Below are 9,726 nucleotides of genomic sequence, written 5' to 3'. Positions count from 1 at the left end.
TGCGGCAAGGGGTCCACCTTGTTCCAGATGTTTTACATGGGTTACAACAAAATGACCCCTATGTGACTGTATTCTCTGATCGCCCGGCGCATCTGCGATCTGGCTCTCCTGTAGCAAAAATCATATGCGTCCCGGGGTCAGCCCAGAACCATGACCCTCTCGTTGCCGCTACTTTTTCAGTCACGGAGGAGCGACCAAAGATCCAGATGACCCTTGGGGGCCGCACGATTGACGGCGTTCTGGATACCGGCGCTGATTGCTCCGTGATCGCCTCCAAGGATTGGCCCCCTGCTTGGCCCACCGAACCAGCTTCTACTGTTGTCGGCATTGGAGGCTCCGCCTCGGCCCGCTGCAGCAGGAACCCTATTTTGATCCAAGGCTCACAAGGTTTTGAGATGACCATCTTACCACTGGTTCTGGACATCCCTGTCTCCCTTTGGTGGCGAAATCTGCTTGCCGCAGCGGATACCACCATTTCTACAAATTTATGCTGAGGGCCGCCCCTGCCATGCCCCAGACTGCGCTTTCTCTTTGTTAGATGACTGACACCCCCGTGTGGGTAGATCAGTGGCCTTTGCCTAAAGAAAAGCTTGCAGTGGCGGCCCAGCTAATTGCAGAACAACTCGAACTGGAGCACATCGAACCTTCTACCAGCCCGTGGAATACACCCATTTTTGTCATCAAGAAGGCCTCTGGCAAATGGCACCTCCTTCAGGATCTCCGAAAGGTCAATGAGCAAATGCAACCAATGGGGACCTTACAACCTGGCATTCTGAATCCTAATATGTTGCCACAAGACCATCAGCTTGCAGTCATCGATCTCAAGGATTGTTTTTTCTCTATCCCTTTGGCGTCACAGGACAGACAACGGTTTGCTTTCACATTACCTGTCCTAAATAATTCTCAACCCACTCAACACTTTCAATGGGTTGTCTTACCTCAAGGAATGCGGAACTCTCCAACTTTGTGCCAATATTTTGTGGACAAGGCACTTCAGCCGTTCCGCAAGCGCCACCCAGCGGTCATTTGCTATCATTACATGGATGATATTTTGCTCTCAGCACCGCATGTCTCTGACGAGCTTCTCAAGGATTTAACCCATGCTATGATTAAGGCAGGGCTGACAGTAGCTAAAGAAAAAATTCAGTGGACCCTGCCTATTATGTATTTAGGACACAAGTTGACTGCAGCTGCTGCCATTCCAGTTGCACCTCAACTACAGTTCCCTGATCATCTTAAATGGGTGGATTTACAACAACTTCTTGGACAGCTGAATTGGATAAAGAGTTACTTGGACCTGCCCACCTCCACTCTGTCTCCACTATTTTCTGCCCTTAAAGGACATAAGGATCCAGCAGACAAGGTCAGTTACCCCTGCAATGGAAGAGGCTCTAACAACCGTGAACAACCATCTCCGCAGATGTATGGTGGACAGGATCCCTTCTCTTTCCATGGCACAGTTATCACTTGCAGTGTTTGCCACCCCACTCCTTCCAACGGCCATATTGTACACCACTGGCCGGAAGCCTGGGACTGTGTCTATTGTGGAATGGCTTCATTTGCCTCATACTCCCCCGCGTAATGTATATGCTACACCCAATAGGGTCATGGATCTTGTTGCCAGGGGCAGACATCGAGCCCTGGCTCTCTCCAGACTGGACTTATTATAAGTCTATCTACCCTTCTCTCGGGAAGAATTTATGCATTTGATGATGACAGCCGTTTGTACTCAAATAACTTTTGCTGATTTTTTGGGAAAAAATGTTCACAATCCTCCCAGAGACCCTCGTCTATCTTTCCTTACAGGGCTGAGATATGTCCTCCGAACTGCTTTATCCCCCTTGCCCCTGCCCTCCGCCCTCACGGTTTTTACCGATGGCACCAAGTCCAGAGGGGTGGTGGTGTGGGAAGAGGAGGGGGATTGGAAAAGTTTGTACACTCCTGGGCAGTCCTCAGCACAACGTGCTGAGTTGGCAGCTTTAATTTTAGCTTTCCAACAGTTTGCTGATATCCCTTTCAATCTCATTGTGGATACTCAGTATGTATATAATCTGTTGAATGTGTTACCGCTGTCGTATATTACTCCTGCTATTGATGATAATTTGTTTACATTGTTCTCCACTTTGCAGGGCTTGGTACAAGCCAGAATTTGTCAGTTTTATGTAGCACATCTTAGATCACATACTGGTCACCCTGGCTATTTGGCAGAAGGTAATGACCGGGCAGATCAAGCTTTGAAGGATGGCATCTTTTCTTTATTTTCTGACCCATTTGAGAGTCATTCAGTATTTCATCAAAATGCTAAGGTGTTAGCTAAATCCTTTTCATTACCTATTTCTCAAGCTCAAGACATTGTGTCACAGTGCGCTGTGTGCTCTAAATCACCCACAGTCATCCCTTATGATGCAGTCAACCCTAGAGGTCTGCATCCCCTGGCAATTTGGCAAATGGATGTCACCCACATGCCATCTTTGGCTCCATTTTCTAAAGTACATGTGACTGTGGACACTGCCTCTGGCTTTATTTGGGCCACTCCCCTAAAAGGAGAGACCACTCGTCATGTTATTCAACATTTGACACATTGTTTTGCTGCTATGGGAAAACCCCATACTTTAAAGACTCATAATGGTCCTGCATATGTTTCTCAGGCATTTTCCACATTTTGCTCTCTGTGGGATATAAGGTTGATTCATGGTATCCCTTTTAATTCTACAGGACAAGCAATCGTTGAGTGTGCCCACTTGACTTTTAAGACCCTTCTCAACAAGCAATTGGGAGGCCACTCGGCTACTGTTTCTGAAATACCTAATATTGTACATCAAGTGTTGTTTACCTTAAATCATCTGTTGTACACTCATAATAGGAATTTTACGCCTGCTGAACTTCACTTTAGGAAGGAAGAAGTGTTGCAGCGCCCTTTAGTGTCTTACAGGTTGCTTCCAGATCTGCAGTGGAAGGGTCCAAGTTCTTTGATTTCCTGGGGTCGCGGATTCGCTGCCATTGACGTGGACCGAGAAACACGATGGGTTCCAGCCTGGTGCGTTCGACCTTGGCGCTCTTCTGTTGCCTCGTCTTCGCCCAAGGAGACACCAGCGCCTTGAAACCATATTTTACGGTCTGCCAGTGATGACCTCTCACCTGACCTCAACCCACATTGCAGTTGGAGATATCGCCACATTGATGTGTCCTGGATAGAGTCACCTTCCACAGGTGTTCCAGTGTTTCCCGGCACGTTGAAAGGCCATCTTCGTCCCTACCGCATTGGCCCCCCTTCCCCCTGGGAAGCCACCGTGACTACCAATTACCATTATAGTTTTACCACCTCTTGTTTGGGAAATGAGCCTGGCTTTGAAGGATGCCCTCGCTGGACTGGCATCGCTTGGGTTTTGCCCCCCAATAGCGGTCATCCCATCTGCGCCATCACGTTTCGTTGGGTTTGGACTTTTGGCTCGGCAGTACAAGGAGCAGTAAATGAGGCCTATTTACAGCAAATGGGCTCCTGTGTCTGCAAAAATGGTTGTGTGGCTTCTTCTGGATTGTGGTTTTTACATGCCAATAATCAAGCCACGAAATATCACGCAGGTTGCTCGGAAGCGGCCATTGGAGTGATTTACCATTCTCATCCTTATTGCCCCCCCAAGCAACCAGTATGGCATCGTCCCGATTGGCCACACAATTCTACTTCACATGGGTGGAGCCCCTCTGTGGACACTGTGAAGCGCCGCCTTCGCCGTGCTGCTCCTTTGCAGAAGGCCCGGAAGCCTGAACCTTATCATCAGATTTGGAGTAATAATACCTATGTTAGGGACATAAATCATTTTGCTTCTATACTTAATCTTTCTGAATGTTGGGTGTGTATGCATATACCTCCTCACTCAAAGAGGTCTGGCATATTATTGCATGGTATTCCAGTAAATGCTTCATATAAGATTAGTAATAATATGAAGGATAATCGTACAAGTTCACCCCCTGTGTTTTTGTCGCTTGTAGAAGTAGCGTCTCATTGTTTTCGTTTCAATCATAATAGTAGTAAATTTTTAGGTGATTGTCCATATTGTAATTGGACCTATGAGTATGTTAATGGATCTTCTTGTTTTCTTAATGTTACCGCTATGAGTGGCAGGCCAAGAGTTTTAGTTAATAATGTCACGACCAACATGACTTATGAACAACAGGCTGCGTGTAGAGATTTTTATGTTTGGTTGGATTGGATGAAGAAGAGCAGCAAATCTACATGTTTGCTTCAATCTGATTTATGGTTATTCTGTGGCACAAGAGCCTACAAAGAAATCCCCTTTGCTTTTTCTGGAACCTGCACTTTAGGAGTAGTCATACCCCTGGTGTATAAAATGGAGAAGCTCCCAGCGGTCCATTTGCATAACAGAAGGGAAGTACAATCACCTGTTTCTCGATATATAGGGAGAGCCATCTCTAGGTCCCTTATGCCCTCTTTAGGTGTAGCCATGAATTACCGTGATCTGCATAGATTGGCAAACTGGACCGAGGCTTTGTTTAATTCTACCATCTTGGCCTTAAAAACAATTAACAAAGAAATGTCAGTAATAAGAGATGTAGCTCTTCAAAATCGTTATGCCTTAGATGTAATCCTTGCCTCCAAAGGTGGAGTTTGTGCCTTGATTCATTCTCATTGTTGTATATATCTGATCAATCGGCCAATATTTCTGCTACTATTGATTATATGGAACGAATGATAGCCCATAATCCTTTGAATCCACCCGAAGGTTTTGATCCATGGGAATGGTTGTCTTCTTGGTTACCTAATAGAGCATGGCTAAGAAAACTTTTGCTAATTAGAATTTTGCTTGTTGTAGGATTCATTGTGTTGTGCTGCTGCATTCAATGCCTGCCCTCTTTGTTTGCCCAATGTACTATGTGGTGGTACAAACCACGACCCGCCACAGGGATGACGAGAGGAATTTATGTTGCAAAATATAAGCGTTTAGGCAATGAGATAAATGATTCTGATTAGGTTTTGTTAAATTTTTTACTTTTCATAAAACAAATAAGAAAAGAGGGCATGTAGGGAAATGGTTGCTTATGCATAAGCGCATGGGTGAAAGTTTATTGCAGGGTTCAAGCAAGAAGCGTTGCTTGGAGTATGAACAGCGCGTGAACAGCTCATGCGATCTCAATGATTGGTCCACGTAGCATAGCCTGATGGTGGCATGATACCCATGTATGGTATTGTCTTTATCTGCCGGCTGATACAATGTTGTATTTTTTTCCTTAGAGAGTATGTTTTTTACAGTACAAAATAAAATGTTGGGCTGCAGCAGCTCCTGAGGCTGTTAGATTCCCTCAAGCCATCTTGGCGTGAGACTGATTATTACTGATGACGAGCAGGTTCTCGTCAGTGCACGACGCCTGTAGGGACAGGGTGCACTGTTATGTACTGAAGTTCTCACCCTGGGCCAGCAGGGGGATACTGTAGATAGTTTTCACTCAGGTCCACGTCAGTTATTTTAGGCTGGAAACCCTGGGTTGTTGTTGCTACAATGTTGACAGCCGGCTGCCTATAAAAGCAGGCCAGCTGAGCTGTTAAGTTCTGTTCCAGCTTACAAAATAAAGAGCTGCTTTGGAGAAATCGCTGGGTCATGGAGAAATCGCTGTGTCGTCTGCCATGTCTACCCACTATTCAACATGCGCAGTGGGACCTCAGCCGCCCTACAGCTGGGGGGGAGGCAGCAGGCAGAACAACAACAGAAATCCGGCATGATAACTGAGGTCACTGTAAAGAGAATGGTCAAGATCTCCTCAGTATGCCTGCAATTGTCTACCTGGGGCCTATCCTCTCCAAAGCCTCACTGCGGGATAAGAGAAGGATCTCTGGTGGTGAGATGGCTGTGCTTAGTTTCCTGCCTCCAGTTATGTGTGTTTTGGACTGGTAGTTTTGCCTGGATTGCATCAACAGCTCAGCCTGTGAGGGACAGCTCTGCTTCTGGAATCCGATCTAGTAAGTGACTCCCAGAGGAAAGGATGGAGGGGGCAATTAAATCAGTTGTTCAACGCAAACCTTCCAAATCTGCACTTCCCAAACCAAGAATCTGTTCTACCCTCCCCCCCACAAGACAGTAAGGATCTCCAATACCTCTGGATTTGGGGATCTGAATGGTTGCATCTGAATGGTAAAGATCTCCTCAGTATGCCTGCCATTGTCTACCTGGGGCCCTTCCTCTCCAAAGCCCCACTGCGGGATAAAGAAGGATCCCTGGTAGTAAGATTGTGATTCCGTTCCTTCAAGCACCATCCACGTTGTGCATCGGGCCTTGGCAGATCAGCCCAAGGGGAGGTTCTGGCGCTTGGTCAGGAGGCTATTAAGTCTTATTCCGCTCCTGCCCATGAGCAAACCGTGGTCAGTTCTAGAGAATGGTGAGGGGTCTGTGGTAAGAGCAAATCTTTAGAGATCTTTTTGAGATTTTGAGATCTTTGAAAAGACCCTCTCTTTTGTGTAGGACCCCTGGATTCTGCAGGTTGATTTGCTGAGATCCCTCAGCTGCCCAGCCACCGATTTCATTTATTTATTTTTTAGAAATAACATTAGATGGAGTCAACATTCACAGCAAGACAAATCCTCCAAATGTTTGAATTTTTTCCACAGCAAATTGTAAAATGAGTCATTTAAAAATAGCAGTAGCTACTTTAACCCTCCTCTAATTCCTATATTCTATTTGTGGGTGAGAAGATTTTCTAGACTACTTCTTTACAGACAATTGTGACTTTGTCACGCGTTCAATTAGTTTGGTAGGTAGATTTTGCAATTAGTTTGGTAGGTAGATATTGCTCATGGAGCTCTTCACAATGCTAAAAGAGGTGCCGTCATTTGGGTCTTTCCAAAAACTGACAGTCCAGATTCCAATCCAGACATTTCCAGAGCTGATTCCCTTGACGTTTTCTACACGCCACTCTCCAGTTCACAATCCAGATGAAAATAGCAGTCAAAAATGCACATAACTGGAAGCAAGAAACTAAGGATGGCCTTCTCACCACCAGAGATGCTGTGGCTGAGCGGAAGGTGCCATCGCCGCCAGCAACAACAGCCACCGCAACAGGCTCCGGCCGCTAAGGGGCAAGGGATGGGTCGGGCACCCATGGGGCAGCCGGCGGCGGGAGGCGTCGTTGGGCTGCATGAGCTCAGAGCTGCCTTTGCCCGCTGGCTGGAAGGAAGCGAGGGACTACGACAGGTGCATCTTCTACATCAACCACAACACCTGGCAGACGTTGTGGATCAACCCCCGGGACAGGATTACAAAGCTACTGACATTTCCTGGCTGTGTTGGTGATGAACTGCCTTTAGGATGTGAAATTGTTTATGACCAACAGATTGGTGTTGATTACATGGACCATATCAATCTGAACCACACCAGGAGAAAGAGGAATTAACGAAAACAGAAATCAGACATGATAACTGAGATCACTGTAAAGAGAATGGCAAAGATCTCCTCAGTATGTCTCCAATTGTCTACCCGGGGCGTCTCCTATCCAAACCCCACTGCGGGATAGAGAAGAATCTCTGGTGGTGTGATGGCTGAGCTTAGTTTCTTGCCTCCAGTTATGTGTGTTTTTGACTGGTATTTTTGCCTGGATTGCATCAACAGCTCAGCCTGCGTGGGATAGCTCTGCTTCTGGAATCCGATCTAGTAAGTGACTCCCAGAGGAAAGGATGGAGGGGGCAATCTAATCAGGTTGTTCAGCGCAAACCTTCCAAACCTGTGTTTCCCAAACCAAGAATCTGTTCTACCCTCCTCCCCACAAGACAGTGAGATAATAATAATAATAATAATAATAATAATAATAATAATAATAATTAATAATAATAAATTTTATTTATATCCCGCCCTCCCCAGCCGAAGCCGGGTTCAGGGCGGCTAACAACAATAAAACAGTATGAAAGTATAGCATAAACAACACTCTAAAATCATTCATTATAAAATTAATTAATTCAGGCCACTGGCAACCTGTGGGCCAGAGCTCCGCGAAGATTGCCGAGGGAGGGAGTCAGGCTGTGACTGGGAGGGAGATCCTCCAATACCTCTGGATTTGGGGATCTGAATGGTTCCCTCAACAGTAAAATTAATTCAACGAAGAAGACAAAGAAAGGGCCCAACGAAAAAGACCAGAAAGAGGATTGTTTTAACTGTGCTAAAGTAAAGCTTCCCACCCTGAGGCCATAGCTTCTGAGCCGAGCACATCCTTTGCCCAAAGGTGCTCTTGGGAGAGCTCTGTGGAAGACCTTGGAGACAGTGGCGGAGGAAACCTCTTGGGCCCCTTGGGTGACGTGCCATGGGGCAGGGTGAAGTGCCCCTAGGGACAGGGTGCTCAGTGGGGCCTCAGATGCCCTACAGCTGGGGGGGAAGCGGCAGGCACAACAACAACAAAAATCCGGCATGATAACTGAGGTCACTGTCAAGAGAATGGTCAAGATCTCAGCATGCCTGCCATTGTCTACCTGGGGCCCTTCCTCTCCAAAGCCCCACTGCGGGATAAGAGAAGGATCTCTAGTGGTGAGATGGTGATTCCGTTCCTTCAAGAACCATCCATGTTATGCATCGGGCACTTGGTCAGGAGGCTGTTAAGTCTTATTCCGCTCCTGCCCATGTGGTCAGTTCTAGAGAATGGTGAGGGGTCTGTGGTAAGAGCAAATCTTTAGAGGTTTGAGATCTTTCAAAAGACCGCATCTTTTGTGTAGGACCCCTGGATTCTGCAAGTTGATCTGTTGAGATCACTCAGCTGCCCAGCCACCAATTTCATTTATTTATTTTTTATAAATAACTTTATTAGATGGAGTCAACATTCACAACAAGACAAATCCTCCAAATGTTTGAATTTTTTTACAGCCAATTGTAAAGAGTCATTTAAAAATAGCAGTAGCTACTTTAACTCTCCTTTAATTCCTATATTATATTTGTGGGTGAGAGGATTTTCTAGACTACTTCTTTACAGACAATTGTGAATTTGTCACACACTCAATTAGTTTGGTAGGTAGATTCTCTTCTATATGGCTATCTTTCTATTTGATCTCCCAAAACATCTAAGAGATTACAGTCATGTGCTTTCATCCATCTCCACTGCTCAGGATTCCTCTCAAATGACTGGATCCAGCAGAGAACGACATTTTGTACGAGTAGTTTGACTCTCGCTTTTTACCGCACTTCCTGGGGTATGAACCACTCCAGTTTCTAATCAACATGTTTCTGGGGCCTTGAAGCAAAATCTCTCCATAGCAAGAAATGATGCACTCAGCAGCCGGAAATCCGCAGAGGTATACCCTATATAAATAGAAGGTCCAATATGCTGCTCGCTGGGAATCTTAGGCAATTCTGAAGTTACTGGAAAGTGGATTTCCCCATTTTTTCAAGACAGCATGCATACTGCATATAACAGAAAATAGGAGAAGTATCCCTGCAGGTAAGTTCAGGGAAGCTCCAAAACTAAAAAAGATTAAGAAAAAATATTTTTGTTTTACAGGTTTGAAGACAGGGCAAATGACATCAATGCTCCAGCCACTGAACTCATAATGAAAGCTAATGTCATTAAGTCCTGAACAATAAAAACTTCCCTTGGGAGGGTTGCATATTGCTCATGGAGCTCTTCACAATGCCAAAGAATGGTGAGGGGTCTGTGGTAAGAGCAAATCTTTTGAGGTTTGAGATCTTTGAAAAGACCGCATCTTTTGTGTAGGACCCCTGGATTCTGCAGGTTGATCTC

The 9,726-nt window shown here is 45.7% G+C and overlaps 1 long non-coding RNA gene across 1 annotated transcript; it reads left to right on the top strand.

The window, feature by feature from the left end:
• The first annotated feature begins 1,217 nt into the window (after positions 1–1,217).
• LOC310710507 lies at positions 1,218–4,572 on the top strand. Its single transcript, XR_014528102.1, has 3 exons — positions 1,218–2,211; positions 2,864–3,986; positions 4,462–4,572. It is a non-coding gene; the product is annotated as an uncharacterized lncRNA (long non-coding RNA).
• The last annotated feature ends 5,154 nt before the right edge of the window (positions 4,573–9,726 follow it).

The sequence above is a fragment of the Podarcis liolepis genome, assembly GCF_965112155.1.
Source record: "Podarcis liolepis genome assembly, chromosome: 7".
NCBI classification, from domain to species: Eukaryota; Metazoa; Chordata; class Lepidosauria; order Squamata; family Lacertidae; genus Podarcis; species Podarcis liolepis.
This window is presented reverse-complemented; position numbering and strand designations above follow the sequence as displayed.